Consider the following 19,751-nt stretch of genomic DNA (forward strand, 5'->3'; position numbering starts at 1 on the left):
AGTGAAGTCTGACGTTCCACCTGGGGAAACAAAGTACCTTTTGGTGTGGGTTTTGCAAAGCATAAAGCATCAGATTAATTTGTCATAGTGTGTGTGATGTGGTGGTGGGGGGATAATATTTAAAGCTATTTATGGAGGGAGGCAGAGAGGGAGGTTTCAGTACTGGTATTTTGAATGGGAATGTCTAGAATAGCTTTGACTGTTGAATAACATCTCTAGCTGCCACTAAAAGCTTACAAACATCACCTGAAAAATTATTTCAATTTGCCATTGGACTGGAACCATCAATTTATACCTGAAATGTGTCAAAATGTTGGGTGTTTCTATAATGATGAAAATGATTAGAATTGCTGTGTTTAATTAAAATGTTAACTGTCATCTTACATGATCTCAATTTATTGAGAATTTTCTACTTGATGTTAAGATGGTTTATTATTAAATGAAAACCCTGCTGTTTAGCCAATGCCTGATGCTAACTTAAGGAAGAGGTGACCCCTTCATCAAGAGAGTGTCTCTTACAGTTGAAGGAATGATTGCAGGGGAGCTAGGAAGTCTCTAAAGTTCTCCCCTGCCTGCTCCCTCATGCTCAAAATCTTTTAACAATGATCTGGCTGAAATGCAAATGATTTTGGGGAAAGGAACACTAAAGTTTGAATTAACAAAGAGGTGTGCAATGTCTGATAGCAAGGCTTTCTCTGAGAATGAGGATAGGAGGCTTGAGGGGTACCACATGGGAAGAAGGAAATGAATCCTCACTGAATTTATAATTTTGCTGGAATTGACCCTGAATCAGAGGAAAACCAGCTTTTCTCTGGCAGAGGCAGGGATGAGGGAGGGGATAGAGTGGAGGAAGGGAGCCTGAAACTTTGACCTTAGGGACTGATATTGTCTGTGCTTTCTTGCCCAGAGGATGACTGAGTACAAGAGCGGTTTCTGTTGAGGTTCAAGAGCAGATCCCAGCCCTGGCTGGTGTAGCTCAGTGGATTGAGTCCAGGCCTGCGAACCAAAGGGTCGTGGGTTCAATTCCTAGTCAGGGTACATGCCTGGGTTGTGGGCCAGGTCCCCTGTAGGGGGCATGTGAGAGGCAACTACACATTGATGTTTCTCTCTTCTTTCTTCTTCCCTTCCCCTCTCTCTAAAAATAAATAAATGAAATATTTTTTAAAAGTCTGTAGGAAGCAAACAAAAAAGAACAGATCCCAGGGTCTGCACCCTGGGTCCTTGGAAAGGACTTGGGTTGACTACAAGTATCCTGGACTGGTGTGGCTACCATCTTAGATTTCATTCAGCTCAATCTGCCTGGGTTACTTGCCCAACCAGTCTTCCCAGTGACTCTTCCAGAGCTTAAGGCACATCTCCGTCATAAGGTCCTTTTCCCTCCATCTCCAGTCAAGTCACCTTGGCTCTAACCACCCCTCCTTAATGGTGTTGATATACCTCTGACTCCTCCTCCCCAGCCATTGGTCAGCTTATGGTTCTTCTTGACCAATCATTGGTCAGCTTCTGTATCCTCCCAGCCATCGGTGAGCAGCTTCTCTATCTCTTTCAGCTCCTGTTCATCTGGATGCACTTTCCCAAGTGATCATATGTGTTCTCCCTCCCAGCCCAGGGCTCCCTGGGATGATGGCTATTATGGACATGGGTCACCCACTTCCTACCCAAGTTTTTGCCCCAGTACCACTCTGAATCCTCAATGCTTTCGTCCCTTCCTTGCAGGACAGCTCTGTAGCAGGTGGTGTTGAAGCATCTCAACCTCATGCCCATACTTCCCCTGTGGGAACTGTTGGGCCTGGGAGGCCCAGGGAGCCCTGCCCTTCCTGCACGTACTGACTTCTCCTATTTAAAGGTTGTTTTCACCATCTCCCTCAGCCAAATTTTACCCAAGGGATACCTCCTGTGCAGTTTCTTCCCTGACCTTTCAAGCCTTCTTCAAATAATAATCACTTTTTTTAAACTTGAGGGAAAAGTACATAATATAAAATAGGCCACTGAAGCCATTTTGAAGTATACCGTTCAGTGGCATTAGTACATTTGCAGCGTTGTACAACCATTGCCACTACTCACCTCCAAAATTTGTTCATCATCCCAAACTGAACCCCTGACCCATCCCCCTTCTCTTAGTGCCTTGGAACCTCTAATGCGCTTTCTGTCTCTATGAATTTAACTACTCTAGGTACCTCGTATAAATGGAATCATACAATATTCTTTTGTGTCTGACTTATTTCACGTGGCATAATGTTTTCAAGATTCATCCATGTTATAATCTCTATCAGAATTTCATTCCTTTTTAAGGCTGAATAGTATTCCATTGTGTGCATGTATCACATTTTGTTTATCCACATGTCTGTGGTGGACATGTGGGTTGTCTCCACCTTCCGGCCATCGTGAACGATGCTGCTGGGAGCATTGGCGGACAGATGTGTGAGTCCTGCTTTCAGTTCTTTTGGGTATATGGCTGGAAGTGGGATTGCTAGACTATACGGCAATTCCACGTTTAACTTTTTGAGCACCTGCCAAACAATAATCATTTTGAGAGCACATTTATATGACAATTTATGGTTTACCAAGTGCTGGCTGTTCCACTAGCTTCTCAGAGCAAGCCTGTGATAAATACGGTTATTAATATCACCTTTGTTGAGGTGAAAATAAAGTTCAGAGAGGTTCAATGACTTGACAGCATCTCTTAACACATTGGTGTGGACTGGCCTCAAAACAAAATTGTGTGACTATGGTTCCCTTTGGCTTTTAGACGCTGTGTGACACCCCATCAGTGCTCCTTCATTCTCTTATCCCCACTGCTAGGGTGACCTCTAAGTCACCGTGATTATGAACGTGTCTTGACCTTCTTTCAAGACTGCCAACCTTAAGGGCAAGGTTGAGTCATGATTATCTTTGTCTCTCTCATACTGTGTGGTGTCTGATACATGAGACACTCTCAGTAAATGTCAGTAGAATGGATAAATGAATGAATGAGTTTCTGAGCAGGAGATGCCGCAACAGAGGATTGGCCCAGAAGCCTTCATGGTACCTCCCTGTTTTGCCCAGACACAGAGGCGGGGCTGGTGTCTCTGTACTGGCAGTGACCTCTGCTCCTTGACTTATGTGAAATTTATTTCTTGCTCTGATTTCCCTGACCCTGGATATTCCTGTTCATGATGTGTTCCACATTCTGTTTTGGTGGCCACTTTTGGTGGCTGGACTGTAGCTTCCCTGAGGTCAGGCTTTAGGTCTATTACCCCAGCACCAAACATAATGCCAGGCACATAGTAGGTGCTCTGTACACAGAGTAGGTGCTGAAGGAACTTTACAATGAATGGACTTTGGGAAGTTGCTTTTCCTCACTTACCTCTGTATCAGTGAGAGGGATGTCAGAATACTGGATGCCCAGTTCAAGTATAATTACAGATAAACAATACTTTTTAAATGTAAAACATGCTTACACTAAAAATTTATTCGTCATTTATCTGAAATTCAAATTTAACTGGATGTCCTGTATTTTTATTTGTTAAATTAAAACCCTAGTCACCATATAATTCTTATTACTTACTGTCATGTCACCAAACTCCTCAGAAATGCTGAGGAGAAAGCAGGAAACTGATTTTTCAGAGCTGAACTGCTAACTATATTTTAATATTAAAAATGCAAATGGAAGGGTGGTATATTTTTTCCTAAATGGTATATAATCCTATACCTGCAGCGATTTAATTCCTATTTGAAATTGCACTTTCTGCAATTTGCAATTTCCCCTCTCAGATAACTCTTCTCTAGTGTCAAAATATTTCAGGTGTCCACTCTGGCTTCGACTAATCCTGGCACCCAAGCCATTCACTCCAGGGATGTGCCTGCCTGTGATCGTTTGGGACATTGATCGCAAAGGGGCCCCCTTGCCCACTGGCGGGCCAACCATCCTGATGTGTGGACTTCATTACAGTCATATTTCTGGAGGTTCTTCTGGACTTGACCGTTCCATGATCCAGAATACTTACTGCCCAATACTTAATTAGGAATCTGACTCAGTTTCCCCATAAGCCTGTTTCTGATTGTGGCACTGGCAGGAGATGCTCTTTAATCTCCCTGGGGTGGGGGGTGGGGGGGCCCTCCAAGTTCACCTGAATGGGAGCCCTGGGATCAGTTCCCCTCACCGGATGAACCCCAGACTTCCTGGAATGAAGGAGGGTTGGGTAGCCAGGTGGAGAGCACACTCCCTCCCTCTTTGACCAGAGTGGTGTCTGCTGGGGCTGGGGCTGGGGCTGGGGCTGGGGCTGGGGGCTGAGACCAGACTAGGCTGGAGGTGGGGGCTGCCGGAAAGGACCAAGAGAAGAAATGAGAATCTTTCATTTGGTGTTTACTTGTGTGGTTATCCCCCTAAGTACTGAATTATAACACCCCCTGTGGCTTTTCTAACTCACCTAATTTAATCTTGCCAGGATGCAATTACTTATGCATCTGTTGATTTTAGGACTTTTTTTTTTTTAAACATTAGCTTCTCAGACTTAGAGGCGGCTGGGCTGATGAAAAGCCACGAAGTTGGAAGAGGAAAGGGGTGGTGGACAGGAGGCGGCGACAGCTCACCCCGGGCATTGCGAATAGCAGCCCCCAGGGTGGGGTGACCAGCAGCACAGGTGCCCACATGGGCTGCCAAGCAGCTCGAAGGCACTTTCAAAAGTTTGGCTGGGGCGGGGGGGGGGGGGAGAGTGGTGGGGAGAAAATGCAGACAACTGTAATTGTACAATAAAGTAATTAAAAATAAATAAATAAATAAATTTAAAAATTAATTAATTTAAAAAAGAAGTTTGGGGCCTCAGCCAGACAATGATGGGGTGTGAGGAGGGCAGGGAGGTCACACCACCCAGGATGTCTGAGTTACTTAACATCCCAACTTGGCATCGTGACTTTAGGATGTTTGGGGGCTAAGGAACTGAAAAGTCCATGCCTTTCCACAGCCTCAGTTTCCCTCACGCTCAAAGTGTAAGGGGAGTCTCTGTCACCAGCTGGCCAGGACCAGGGGAGGTGGCAGGAACTGAGAGAGCGTCCAACATATTTAGGAAGACAGCTATTGTCTAAAGTCAAATTGGAACAGGTTCAAGGTGAACAGGGCAGAGGGTGCCTTCCCAGAGACATTTTTGGGTGGGGGACACTGGGATGTCATGCAGGCTAAGTCACACTTTGAAAGCTCTGCTCTCCTCTGGAATAGGAAAGGGAATTTGCCTCGTGACCTAAAATTGCAGCTTCACTTTGGCTGCCACTCAGTTGAGGGGACCTGGTAGGAACTGGTTGACAGCTAGTCCAGGGGAAACCAGCCTGCCCTGTGAGCCTTGTCACAGAATCCCCAACCTTCCCGAACACCAGGGCTCAGGCTGAAATGCAGTGCCTCGCGAGGGTCTGATCACCCAATGCCCCATCCTGTCCCATTCCCGAAGGGACAAGCAATATGGGGATACATTAGCCCCAGGTTGTATTTTAGAATCTATGACTGACAAAAATAATTTTGCTCTCAGGAGCTACCCGAGAGGAGGCCCGTGAGATTTCATCGTCTGAAAATGGCCACTTAAGGGATTATATAGTAGATTTGGCATGGGAGTTGCCCTCTGGCACCCAGTCATCAAGGAAAGGGTGACAGAACAGGGTGTAGAGAGAAGGCAGGTTAGGGTTGGTGGGGACTGTTAGCCCCACAGCCCTTGCCCCATCAGGCGGGGCACAGAGAAACCGTGACTTCTAGAGACTTCTGAACCCTCAGGAAGGCTCAGAGAATAGACCAGCTCCCAACCATCCATCCAGAAGTCTGAATCCAAAAGCCATCAACTGTCCCCTTCCTGGTTCTCAGGGTCCCCTCCCAGAAAGGCCGTCGCTGACCCCCTCAACAGAGCACGATTGCTTTGTGATGATAGGGTGTTATAGTTCCTACTTCTCCAGGCTCTTCCTTCTGTGAAGAGTTACATTCACTTCATGTTGGTATAATGGGTGGGTTTGCTGGGAATGATGTTTTGTTGGGGCTATATGGGCCAGAAAGAACTGGACTGGCATTGGCAGGGGTGGGGTGGGGTGTGCCACCTGGCTGAGGTAGAGACTGGACCCTCGGAAGGCTACTGAGAGCAGAATCAGAGCTGGGGCAAGGAGGCTGAGCAGAGGGAGTGGGGGAGCCCTTCCGCTCTGTGGCCCCCACTCCTCATTGCCCACAGCCCAGGCCCCTCTCCTGGGTCCCCTTGTTTCTCGCTATTTGCATGTTGATAATCTGGGGATGGCCAGAGGGGAGCCAGCATTCTGGCCTCTGTGTAAGCCGGTAATTGGCTGTAATCCATGTATGAAATATTTGGAGATCTGCCTCTCCATTAACTCCTACTTGAAGAATAATCACGTCTGCACATACAGGCCTCTGGGCCAAGTTCTCTCCTCATGCCTCCAACCCTCCTATGACAGCTTCGGCTGTACCAAACATTTTTGTAATTGCCCATACCCCGCTTGTTTCATTTTGAACTTAACTGTAAATTTAAAAAAAAATTCATGTTCAAAGGGAAGTCACTCCATTGATGTCTTTGAGTAAACACGGGTGTGAAATTCTTAGAAACTGGCCGATAGGGGTCCGTTGGCCGAGCATGCACTCACTGTGACCAGGAGCACGTCTTGACAAGAATCCTGGGCGTGGGGGTAAAATGTTGGGGGGCAGAAGGTTCGTGTTATAGGTGTGAAACTACAGCAATGCTGCTGGTTGTCATGGAAACAGCACTCAGAGGTTGTTTAGCTGTGGGAGGGCCAGGGTGGGGGGCCTGATACTCTTTCTAGGAGGGAGCAACAATGAGCCAAGGACAGGTATGTGTGTGAAGAGTCTGGTTTGGAGCTTCTGGGAGCTCAGCGCCTTCCCTGTGAGCTGGCCTCTGAGTGTTGCTCGCAGTTGTCAGCTCTCCAGGTGGGAGGCATTGTAGGAGAGGACACAGAAAGAGTGAGAGTAAGAGGGGCTAGAGGCTCCCTGAGGTTCTCAGTGCTGGGGATGCCTGCACAAAGACAGCCTTTCAGTCCCCGCAGGGTTGCTCCCCAAGTCAGGAGGAAGCCACCTGGAGCAGGGCAAGCCCCAGAGAGATCTGATCCAGGCTGGAATTTTGTGTTGAGTGTGACACTGTGCTGGTGTCCAGTTGTGGTTCATTCAGGCGGGGTTGGTGGACTAAGTGGTTGCATAGCCGATATATATTTTTGGGGATTACCAAAGGGGCCCCTACTGTTCCCAGATATCCCTACAGCAGTTGTGATGTGGCCTGACATCCTGCCATTTGAGTTCTGTGCCTTTGGATTAAGCATCTCCTCCTCAGGCTCTTCCTTTCCATTGCATGTTCTCCTAACAGGGGTCATGTTGGGTTCCTTGACCACAGTTTATCAAACATTTTGGCAGGACCAGGGCAGCACAGAGCCTTAGGGAACCTGGCTTAGAGAAGGGATCCTGGTAGAAGGAGGAAGGATGGAGAAGTGAGAGGTGGGATGCTCCAAAGGCAAATTCTGTGACCCTTCCAATTTGTCCATGCACCTGTCAAAGCCTGATTGTAACCAAAACGCAGGTCTGGCTGCCTGCCGCTATGAAAGCCCGTACTTAAGAGGCAGGTGCTGATGTAAAGAAAGAGGTGTATTTTCAGATGCCAGCAACCTGGAAGATAGGAGACTCATCTCAAAGCCCATCTCTACCTCCCATTGGAGACAGAAGTTTTTATAAGGAGGGAGAGGGGAACAGAACAAAGAGATCGAGGGAGGGGGTTGGAAAGTTCTCTAACGGTAGACGGTAGACGAACAGTCATTCTGATACGGCCAGTGACGGACGGCCCAGTGTGCATCATACTGGTTTCGTCATCCTGGCTTCATGTCGTCCCGGCTTCAGGAGTGAAGGTCAGCAAGTCTCTTGGAACTGGGATGCTTGAAGGTCAGAGTCTATATCTTTTGAAACTAGCTCCTAGGATTCTTATGCAAATATGCTGTTCATTGACAAGCTACATATTAGTTACAGTCAGCATTTACAGAAACAACGTCAAAAGAATGGCAGGGTGGGTTACAATTTTTCACTGTTACAACTTGCCACTGTTCCATGGCTGGCAGCTTTTCCTACAGTTCCCTAACTCTCCTGTGCCACAGCAGTTCTACACCTCAGTGTCTAGTTTGGAGGCTGTGCTCGCACTATGCTCAGGGAAGCGTGCACAGAAATCAGCACTGTGTGTGTGCAACAGGAGAAAAGTGGAAACAACCCAGCGGTCTCCAGGGCAAGTGTTAGCACACTGGCCCACGGGCCAAATCGGGCCTACTACCTGCTTTTGCAGTGTGAGAGCTGAGACTAGTTTTTACACTTTTAACTTATTGAAAAAAATCAAAAGAAGAATCATATTTTGTGACACATGAGAACTATATGATTAAAAACAGTTCCACACAAACACTTGCGTACGGATATTTGCAGCAGCTTTTTTCATGATTGCCGAAACTTGGAAGCAACCAAGGTGTCTTTCAGTCGGTGAATGGATACATAAACTGTGGCACGTCCAGGCAGAGGAACATTGCTCAGTACTAAAACGAAAGGAGCAATCAAACCATGAAAAGACACAGAGGAAATGTAAATGCATATTACCGATTTAAAGAAGTCAATCTGAAAAGGCTCCATTGTGTATGATTCCAACTATGTGACATCCTGGAAAAGGCAAAACTAGAAAGACAGTAAAAAGATCAGTGGTTGCCAGGGGTGAGGGTGGCGAGTAGGTGGAAGCACAGAGGCAGAGCTCAGAGGATTTTTAGTGCAGTGAAAACACTCTGTATGATACCGTAATGATGGAAACATTTGTCCAAACCCATGGAACATACAACACAAAGAGTGAGCCCTGATGGAAACTCTAGATCCCGGGTGATTATGACGTGTCAATGTAAGTTCATCAGTTGTAGCAAATCTACAACTATGGTGGGGAGGGGGGTGTTGATAATGGGGAGGCTATGCATGTGTGGGGGCAGGGAGAATGTGGCAAATCTAGTACCTGCCCCTTAATTTTGCTAAGAACCTTAAACTGCTATAAAAAATGAACTCTTAATTTAAGAAATTATATGAACTGTATTTTTTATTGGGGCACAGCCACACTCATACTGTCTGTGGCTGCTCTCTGTCTACAATGGTAGAGCTAAATCACTGCAAGAGACCATATGGGCTTAAATGTTCACATCTGGGCCTGTGCAGAAAAAGATTGCTGGCCCTGCTTTAGGAGATTTGAAGAAATAAGCAATGGCTCACTCAGATCCTGACCATTTCTTAGTCAGATTGTTTGTTGTTGTCATTGTTGTTGAGCAGTCTGAGTTCTTTTTGTATTTGGGATATTAGCTTCTTATTGGAAGTAGCAGTTGCAAATATCTTCTCCCATTCAAATGGTTGCCTTTTTGTTTTGCTGATGTTTCTTTTGCAGTGCAGTCGCTTTCCATTTGATGTAGTGGCGTTCCTTTATTTTTGCTTTTGTTTCCCTTGCCTTTGCAGTCAAATTCACAAAGACACCACTGAGACCAGTGTCCAGAAGCTTAGTGCCTATGTTTTTTTCTATGTATTTTATTGTTTCAGTTCTTACATTCATGTCTTTAATCCATTTTGAGTTCATTTTTGTGTGTGGTGTAAGACAGTGGTTCCAGTTTCATTCTTTTGCATGTGACTCTACAGTTTTCCCAAGATCATACATAAAAGAGACTTCCCTTTCTCCATTATGTGAAGTCTGTCCAGAAGGGATCTAGCCATGTGATATGATAAATAGAGACATTTATTGAAGAAGATACGAGATACAAACAACATTATACATAGGACAATGACTCAGTCCCCTTCAAAGTAGGCACCTTGGGACCTCACCCAGTTCTCCCAATCGCCACCAGCTGCCCCATCATATTTTCCTGAATCTCATTGATGGTCTGAAAAATCTCTTCCTTTTCAAAGGTGATTTTAGTTTTGGGAAACATCTGAAGTTGCAGGGTACCAAATCTGGGCTGTAGGGGAACTGAGTCACCTGGGTGATTTGATGTTTTGCCAAAAAACTCTACATGAGATGTGATGCATGAGGGGGCCCATTTATCATGGTGAAGCTGCCAATCAACAGTTGCCCATAGCCGCAGCCTTCTGAATCATCGGAATAGTTTCTGCCAGTGGAATATTCAAGCTTAATGCAAAATTTGATGCAGATTCATTGATCAACTCACTCAATCATTTTGAATGTGACAGCCACACAGTACACATGCTCACTCAGTGGCATCTACCACCCCCAACCAACTAGTACAGTGAAGTCATCATTGTTCATGTATGCACATTCCAGTCCACTCTCCTTGGTTGTCAGGTTACATCAATGTCACTCAAATTGTTCTCGTTATATTAACAGTGCCTGGACTTTTTCTGGACAGACCTCATATATTCTTGGCTTCTTTGTCATAAATTATAATAGTTGCCCATATATGTGTGGGTTTATTTCTGGGCTCTCAATTCTGTTCCATTGATATATGTGTCTGTTTTTCTGCCAATATTATACTGTTTTAATTACTATAGCTTTGTCATATAGTTTGAAATTGGAGCGTGATACCTCTGGCTTTGTTCTTTTTTTTTAGAATTGCTTTGACTATTCAGGGTCTTTTGTGGTACAAAATTTACCACAAATATAAATTTAAGGATTTTTTTTCTATTTCTTTTTTTAAAGATTTTATTTATTTATTTTTAGATAGGGGGAAGGGAAGAAAAAAGAAAGGGAGAGAAAAGTCAATGTGAGAGAGAAATACCGATCAGTTGCCTCTTGTATGTGCCCCAACTGGGAACTGAACCCGAAATCCAGGCATGTTCCCTGACTGGAAATTGAACCAGTGACCTTTTGCTTTGTGGGGTGATGCCCAACCAACTGAGCCATACCAGTCAGGGAGATTTTTTTGTTCTATTTCTGTTAAAAAATTCCATTGGGATTTTGATAGGGATTGCACTGAATCTATAGGTTGCTTTAGACAATATGGATATTCAGACAGAACAGAGTAAGTGCCATATGATTTCACTCATATGTGGAATATAGAAAGTAACAAAAGTACTGTCAAATCAAAAACAAACTCATAGACACAGACAACAGAGGTGGTGGTTACCGGAGGACAAAGGGCGTGGGGGGAGGGCAAACTGAGTAAAGGGGTCAAATACACGGTAACGAAAGAAAACGAGGCTTTTAGTGGTGAGCACGCAAGAGAGGATACAGATATCAAATCATGTTGTACACCTGAAATTTATAGAATTTTTTACCAACATTACCTCAATGAATTTAATTTGAAAACAAAACAAACAAAAACAATGGCTCATTCTCAGAGCAGAATAGCAGTCACAGGCATCAGGGGGGTAAATCCCAGAATACAATGTTACGTGGGGAAAAGAGGGAATTTTCAAAAGGACCCATAACGTACAGTGCCCATCATGTAAAATCTTAAGCAGCATCTATTATGAGAGCCTATATTATTTACAGGCACTGCGTAGGGAGTAACAGTTAAAAAATGCACTGGAATAAACACCAACGGCAGGACACTGGTGACTGTTAGAGAAAAAAGAACGGGAAGCAATGAGAGGATAGTTTTAGCTACTTGATAATATTTCTTTTTTTTAAAAGGGTAATAGGAAGTAAATATGATACAATGTTTAATGCTGGTGATAAATACTCAAGTACCTATAAGTGTAAAGGTTATATGTGTGTTAGATATTTCTCTGAAATGTTTCATAATTAAAATAGGGCATTTTGGGAAAAGAAAAGGGAGATTAATTAACTCACCCAAGGTCACCTAGCTAGAAAGAAACAGATTTAAAGAGGTTAGATTTGAACTTGGTCCTTTGACCCAGAGATAAACTCTTAACTGCTCTATGTCTTCCTTAATATACTGACATAAATATTCAATGAATGGTCTTTCTCTTTCTGCCTCCCCTAAGGGTTTAACAATTACATTAGACGTGAGTCCCTTGGCACCAGTGGCATCAAGCAGTTTGGCTCAGCTGCGCTCTCCAGCTCCTGCCCATCTCAGTATGGAAGTGCAGCCTCACATTCCAACACATCCGGTAGGGAGACAGTGGCCTAGGTCATGTGGGCGGCAGGGTCTCCATGTGAATCCCTTCAGACTTTGTGGGGACACCCAAGAAGGTTCCAGAATTTTGTTTCTTGTGTCCTTGTTGAATGAGAATATTCTTCCCTCCTCCTTTCCCCCATTAAAATGGTATCCACTAACCATTCCTATCATCTTTCCCCTCTCAGAAGAATGGGGAACCCTTTGGGAAAGGGGTTTCCTGCAGGTGCAAGCAGACCCCAAACATGGTATCCACAGTAAAGCACTTGCCCACCACACCCAACTGTCTAGGCAGTGAGGCCCAGGGCACAAAGAACTCAGGGTTCCCCACCTACGTATTCACTCCCTGAACTCAGTCCCCCAGCTCCTCTCAGGGTCCTCGTCACCTCCAGAAATGCCTTCTCTTTTGTCTGCTTGCCTGTCCTATTTATCTGTAAGGCCCATTATATTTATTTATTTATTTTTAATTTTAAGATTTTATTTACTCTTTCCCTTCTGGTAGTTTGACCTGTGAGTGATTTGAGCTCGGGGTCTGTGCCTCTTTTCTACTTTCCCACGATACCTTGCACAATGAGCATTGAATAAGTGGTTGTGAATGAATCAGTGAATGAATGAACAAATGAGCATATTTAAAGAAAGTCCTGGAATTCTATTCCTAGACTGGCTTGGGGCAACCTCAGACGCCCTCAGCGTGGCAGAGGAGCTGCTTGCCTGGTTGCTGGTCTCTGAGGGCAGGGCAGAGAGAGGGAGGCACAGTGCCCAGGCCGATGCCAATGGTGCTGGGGGCCTCGGGGGCGGGGGGACCAGGCACTGGCCTCCCTCCTTATACTTCTGTTTATCTTTCTCTTTGTGCCCAATTACCTCAGAGAGTGCCCCACACTGATTAAGAAATGTGAAAACAGCTGAAGAAGAAATAAAGCAAGAGAAAAACAAGGAAAAGAGGGTAAACAAAGAGAGAATTCACCTTTCATTTGCCTGCAAAGTTCTGGGTTGGGGACGAAGTTAAGACACAAAAGCTCCGTGACAACAACATTGTGGGGGAAGGCACAGGAGAGAAGCCGAATAGCCATTAAAGCAATTAAGAAAAGATTAAGGTTGCTCGTGGAGGAGAGAGAGACCCATTAATCAATAGGCCAGAAATCACAGCAGGCTACAAAATTGTAAGTCCAGGCAAACTGGAGAACACACCAGTTCCCCTCAACCAGGATGCCTGAGTAACTCAAAGGCAGTAACATGATCATTTTTCAGGCTTGGGGAAAAATGCTTCTCAGAGGAACCCCTTCCTTTTAATTAGCTAATGGGGCATCCTGACGCGCGGGGGAAGGTCCACATTGATTTCAAGGCAAATTCTTAAGCATCATGGTCTAAAGATGAATTTGTACGAATGCATGATGCCACTGTTACTGGGATGAAGGGAACATCATAGCAAAAACCTCTGTGATATTTGCAAGAGTCCTAAAACTCCCTGGGGGAGGTGATATTATTGCTCACAAATACTTGTTTCCCTTCCTGGGAAGACCCCTGGGACCACAAGCTTGGCTTTATGACTTGCTCTGGCCAGTGAAACGTGTCACTTCCCAGCAGAAGTCTTAAGTGCCAGCGTGTCATTTGCCATGTGCTTTTTTTTCTCTCTTTGAAACAACCCCACGATGTTCTAGACGGAGGCTGTTTGCTCATTCTGTGCTGCAAAGGGAAGCCAGGGTGGGACAAAGGCTCAGGTGACTGGCGGAGGACATGTGTTGTGAGCAAGAAGTAACCTGTTGTTCCACACCGCTGGGAAATGGGAGTGTGTGTTCGTGAAGCACCCTGTCCTGACCGATGCATCTCCTTGCCACATGTCGCTGCTGCATGGAACCTTCAGAGGCTCCACACCCCTCACGGGATAAATCTCAGACTCTCAGTCCTGACATCAAGCCCTTCCCCCACCTCCATTCATCATAAAGCCCACCATTCTCTTCAAGTACCCTGAAGTCTCGCCTGACTTTCTTCATTGTGCCCCACACATACTTTCTTGGGCAGTTTTGGTGCAGAAGGTCCCCTGGGTTAAGAGACCTGAATTGCTTGGGCCTTTGATCAGGCCCTCTGTTGCCTCCTCTGTGAAGCCATCTGTAATCCCCTCTAGCCCCAAGCTGCCTCTGGACCACTCTAGCTTATGATCCCTACCTTTTAAGCAACACTTAGTTTTACTTAACAAATACATATACAGTTGACCCTTGAACAACATGGGGGTTATGGGCACTGACCTGTGGAGTCAAAAATCCATATATAACTTTTGATTCTCCTCAAATTTAACTACTAATAGCCTACCTTTGACTGGAAACCTTACCGATACCAATTAACACGTATTTTGCATGTCGTATTATTATATACTATATTCTTACAATTAATTGATCTAGAAAAAAGGTTTTCAAGCAAATCATGGGAAGAGAAAATACATTTATAGTCTTCAGTGAAAAAACTCCAGGTACGAGTGGAGCCACGTGGCTCAAACCCTGTTCCTCAGGGTCAGCTGTATAGCACTTGCTACGAGTCTGGCAGTGGTTTCCTGGCTTTAAATATCAGCACTTCATTCTAGTGCAGGCCTGTTATTCCCATGTCACAGGGGAATTTAAGTAGACGCATGGGGCTGGCAAGTGCAGAACGGAGATTTCAGCCCAGGCAGCCGGGCTCCCTGCTCTTTACCTCTCCGGCACAGGCTCCTGCATGACCTTGCACGTGGCCGACTTAGCTTCCCCGAAGGATGATAGGACCTGGAAGGCAGGAGCCCTTTCCAGACCGCTTTAATCTTCCCTCGTGTTTAGCTCTGTGGCTGGCCCACTGTTTCCCTGCCAGGAGCTGCTAGTTGGTTAAAAATGTAACAGGTTCCTTCATTTCATCCATTTCTTCACCTCTGCGCAAAATAGAAGCAAAGCCATCTCAGAGAAAATGCCTTCTTCCCTCAAGTGCCTGCCACACCACCAGGGAGGCTTCCCCATCTCCAGCTCCAGTATCTCCTGCGTCCGCGTTGGCTTGTTCTCATCAGTTGTAGGTTTCCCTGAGGAGGACTGACTAGCAGATGACCCGCTCTTACTTAGGATAATAACTACTATACCAGAAGTTCCTTCATTTATTAATTTCTTCCTTATTTGAGCTCTGCCTTGTTCCAAAAAGGGTATATGGTGGCTAATAAGGAGCCATAAAATACAACAGAGAATATACATAAAAAGTGAGAAAGGCTCGCCAAAGCATCCTGTTAACTAAAAAACCCCAAAAAACAAAAACCCACACAATTACAGAGCATACTGTGTGAGCCATGTATAAAATTCATGCAAAAAATAAGCCACCCCCAAATTTCTCTGTCCATAGACATATTCATTAAAATTTTAAAAAGAAAGACCTGAAGTAAATTTAGGATAGTGGTTATTGCTAGGGTTGGGGTAGGAAATAGTCTGAGAGGGGGACGACGGGCTTTTCAACTCTGTGTAAGGTTTTATTGACTTGAAGCAAATGTGACAAAATATTCACAGTTTTTATAATAGTCAACTCTGTATGGCAGGTATCAGGTAGAATATTACTTTATGTGCATTTCAGAATATTAGAAGTTCCTCGAGTTGGAAAAGGGGAGAAAAAGGAATAGAAAAAGATTTGGAAGAATACCTCACAGTTGTATTCACTTACTCTAGGGAGCCACTAATGCGCCATCTCTCAGCTTCCTGAAGGCCAACAAAAAGAAGGAAGCCCAGTCGGCTGCACAAGCCTCGGTGCCGTGAGAAACATCGCTGGCCCGAGTGTCTGAAGGGGGCGGGGTTGCAGCAAAGCATGGAGTGTGTGTGTGTGTGTGTGTGTGCGCGCGCGCGCTACAAGCCTGCATTTGTGTAGCTCTTTACCTAAGCTTGTCCTCCTAGGAATGACTCAGGTGGGGCTGCCCTTGGTCCTGCTGGTCCAAGGAGGGGGCTGGTGGGATGTAATGACCAGCCCCCTCTCAACAGCCCTGCTGCCGGCCAATGACTAGTTCTTCTAAATGACATCACAGTGAGACCCAATTCATAAAGCAGTCTTGCCAGGAGCCCCTGCTGCAGAGCAGGCCCCCAGCTCTCTGCCCACCTGGCATGGCCCAGGGATGGGTTTTTAAGTTCCTGAAAGAGTAAAGGGGCCATATGTCCTCAAGGCAAGGAAATGTGAAGTATTCCTGCTCTTTGCAGAGCCTGTGCCAAATACAGGGAAGGGCAGGGAGGAGCTTGTGCTGCCTGCAGGTGCCTGGGAGGGTCCCCAGTCTTCTCCCATGAGCTGGGAGCAGTTCCCTAATAGAAGCTGAGAAGACTGGGGACTGGCCTCCCTAGACAGCCCGCCCCACCAGCTCTGGAGGTGAGGCCCGAGGGACGCGCTGCTCTGCCAGGGGTTCCTCCCAGAAGGCTTTTAGAATTGGTTTTAGCACACAAACACACAGGGATACAGGCACCCAGGGTCAGCTCCAGGCGGTGTGCCCAACAGTCTAGCCTAAACAATGTTTAAGGCAGGTGTAACCAGATATCCACCCCCACCCACCCTGCCAAAACTGAATCCAAGAATGTTTGCCTGGACTGCCCAGACTTCCTGGTGTGTCCCCTGGACGCCCTGCTTGGGAATGGAGCTCCACAGCCACCCCGTGAAGTGTGGAGCTGACATTTTATAGTTGGCTCCTGTGGCTTTCAGAAGAGTCCCTCTCTTCCCCTTGCTTGGGGCAGTAATTACTGGAGAGGACCAACAGCCTGTTCAGGCCGTTTTGGAACGTGTGCTCCCTGAGTAGCTGCATGTCAGAGCAATGGTCCTGGAGCCGGAACCCAGCCCCACCACTTGGTAGGTGGCACATAACTTCACTTGCTCGACTTCCGCTTCTGCATCTGTAGAGTGAAGATAATATTAATGCACTTGCTTCGCTTAGTTATTGGGAGGAAAATACACTAGTCCGTGTGCCTGAGCGAATCTTAAACCTCGGTTATTATTACTGTTTATGTGGGCAGCTATATTTCTTCCCCTATGTTCTTCCTCCTGCCTTCTATCCTCCAGACAAATCTTAATTCCTTTGTGACTTAACCCTCCAAGTGCTGGAAATACTTTAATGGATCTGATACTGAGCAGCGAGCCATCCCACCTTTCCATGGCAACACAAGCTCACACATTACACTTGTGTCTGGGCCTCAAGTCACTTTCCTGGGTCTGACAGTTTGGGGGATTCTGGGGTATGTTCATGGAGTGAAGGAGGGGCATCTACAACCGGACCCTCAGCCCTGCAGCTGCCTTTTGGGAAGGGCACCCCTTCTTCCTCCCTGTCCCCCTCCCGCTGCCATCTCCAAGGGAGAGCGCAAATTGGGATTCAGCTAATCCTGAAAGATAGGCCTTGAGAAATGTTCTCTCTCTTGCTTTGGGAAGAGAGTCTGTGAGCCGAGAAGGGCAGGTCGTTGTACTGGTCAAGTTGTGAGGAGTGAGACGGGTAATTTCTGAGGTGCCGAGAGAGACTCATGGGCTTCTGCAGAGAGGAAGAGGAAGAGGCCAGCCGCCACTGCAGGGAGGGCGCCCAGGGACCCTCACTAAGCTCCACTCCTCACACAGCCGGTCTGGCCTCATCAGCATGCCGCCACTGAGGGCCACTGGGAGCCACACATGCGAATTACCCAGAGCTGAGAGTAATCCCAACACTCACAGGCACCAGGAATAAAAAAGAAATGGAAACTGGGTGGGCGGGGCGCTTACTCCAGACAAGCAAATAACATTCATGTTCCTAGTGCAAAGATTGTTCAATTTTTTCGCCTCAGGACCACTTTTCCCTCTTAAAAAGTATTGATGGCCCCAAGAAACTTTTGTTTGTGTGGGCTTTAGTGGTTTATATTTACTGTATTAGAGATTAAAACTGAGAAAAGTTTAAAATATTTCTTATTTTTAAAAAATCACTATAATAAGCCTATTACATGTTAGCCTAAATAGCATATTTTTAAGAAAAAGAGCTATATTTTCCAAAGCAAAAAAAGAAAAAAATCAATATGAAGAATGGCACTGTTTTGCATTTTTGCAAATCCTTGTAGTGTCTGTCTTAATAGAAGACAATTGGACTCTTGTATCTGCTCTGCATGCAGTCCTCTGTGACTTCACACATTATGTAGCTTCTGGAAAATGCCCATGCACACTTCTGAGCTAATGACAATAGAAAAGGCAAATAATATCTTAGCATTATTCTGAAAATAGTTTTGACCTCAGAGAGCCCTCTGGAAGAGTACTGGGGACCCCCAGCGATCTCCAAACCGCATTTGAGAACTGTTACTCTGTTGAACACTGGAAACAACCCTTCTAAGATTCCAGAAACTTCTGTTAACTTTGTAGCATCTCCCCTCTTTACTCTTTCCCTAAGCCTGGTTGTAGGGAAAGAGTAAAGAGGGGAGTGTTTCCCCTCTTAGTGTTTCCATGAACTAAAGACCCTACCATCTGCCAGGTACCACTCTAACTGCTAGAGACATGAAGAAAAAGCCAAAGACCCTGATGTGAAGGAATGAGAGAAGCTCTGTCACCCCTGGCTCAGAGGACGTGGCTCTCAACCCACAAGTGAAGGAGAAACAGGGCCCCTTTTAGAGTGGACCCCAAGGTGGACCTAGAGAGACACGTGTGTTAAAGAGTCCCCCAGTGCAGTCTGCGAGGGGCTGTGCAGGCTGCAGTGACCAGAGAAGTCTTTACGGAGGAGGCAGGATTAAGGGCCTAACATGGTCTTCCTGGGGCAGGGCTGAGTGGTGATAAACTGGTCAGATAAAGCAAGCTGGCCTGACTGAGGAGGGCACTGGGAGAAAAAGCGCAGGTGAGGGGAAAGGGAACAGGAGGATGGGGGTCCGAGGCCAGGCTCGTGTATTTGGGACCCCCGCGTGGGCCTGGCCACTTTCTCCAGGGTGAGAACTCTGGGCTCTGCTGGATCAGCAGAGCCTCATGGGGACCTCCTAACAGCTCCTTAATCCCTCCCTGCCACTAAAATCTGTGCTGTGGGGACTCTCAGGACCTCAGACCTCAGCACGAGGTCAGGCCCGTCACCCCTGGGTGCAGGAAGCCACATGGCCAGGGGCCTACTTCGAGCTTTTCCACTTTCCGCTCTGGCCCAGCTAGCACTGTCTCACGGCGACCACTTAAGCTCCTGGGTTCTGCATCCTGGGCCAGTATTCTTCCCACTGCACTACTAATTTCCCTGGATGGCTATGAAAATTGAAAAAGAAAGGAAGAAAGGAAAGAAAAGAAAAAGAAAGGAAGCAGTTGGACAAGAATAATCTTCCAGTCCTCTCTGCCTCTGGAGTGAGCAGTTCTCACTTAGAAGTGTGCTAAATGCCAGCCCAGTGCTCGGCAGAGCCCTTGGTCCCCATGTCCTAAGTGAAGTGTTCACGCTGTGTAGACGAGGAAGCTCCCCTCATGCGACCCTCTCCTTGTCCTGCAGAAGACCTGAGACACCAGAGATGCTGCTGACATAGCAGCTTCTGCCGACGACGCAGCCGGGAGAAGCTTGAAAACCTCCCTATGATGAAAAACAGAACCAGAAGATGAGAAGCTTTGTTACCCTGGTGAGACTATAAACCTCTCCCTTTTGTCATTTCTCTTTCTGCTGCTTCATCCTGGTGTCCCCAAGAGACAGGCAAGGCCCCCAGGGGGGACAGAAGGGCCCAATATCGGCCCGTTCACATCTGGTCCGAGGTGCAGGGGCACCTATGATCAAACGA

General features: G+C 46.3%; 1 long non-coding RNA gene across 3 annotated transcripts in view; it reads left to right on the forward strand.

The window, feature by feature from the left end:
- The window catches only part of LOC123478952 (uncharacterized), a 125,965-nt gene that overhangs the window by 27,301 nt on the left and 78,913 nt on the right, over window positions 1–19,751 (forward strand). For 2 of the 3 annotated variants that reach the window (XR_008426824.1, XR_008426823.1), the window contains exon 2: window positions 19,472–19,595. This is a non-coding gene — a long non-coding RNA (uncharacterized lncRNA). Of the gene's footprint in view, window positions 1–16,760; window positions 16,867–19,471; window positions 19,596–19,751 lie in introns of those variants that run through there. The other variant, XR_008426825.1, reaches the window with a different exon arrangement.

This window comes from Desmodus rotundus, chromosome 5 (assembly GCF_022682495.2).
Source record: "Desmodus rotundus isolate HL8 chromosome 5, HLdesRot8A.1, whole genome shotgun sequence".
Lineage (NCBI taxonomy): Eukaryota > Metazoa > Chordata > Mammalia > Chiroptera > Phyllostomidae > Desmodus > Desmodus rotundus.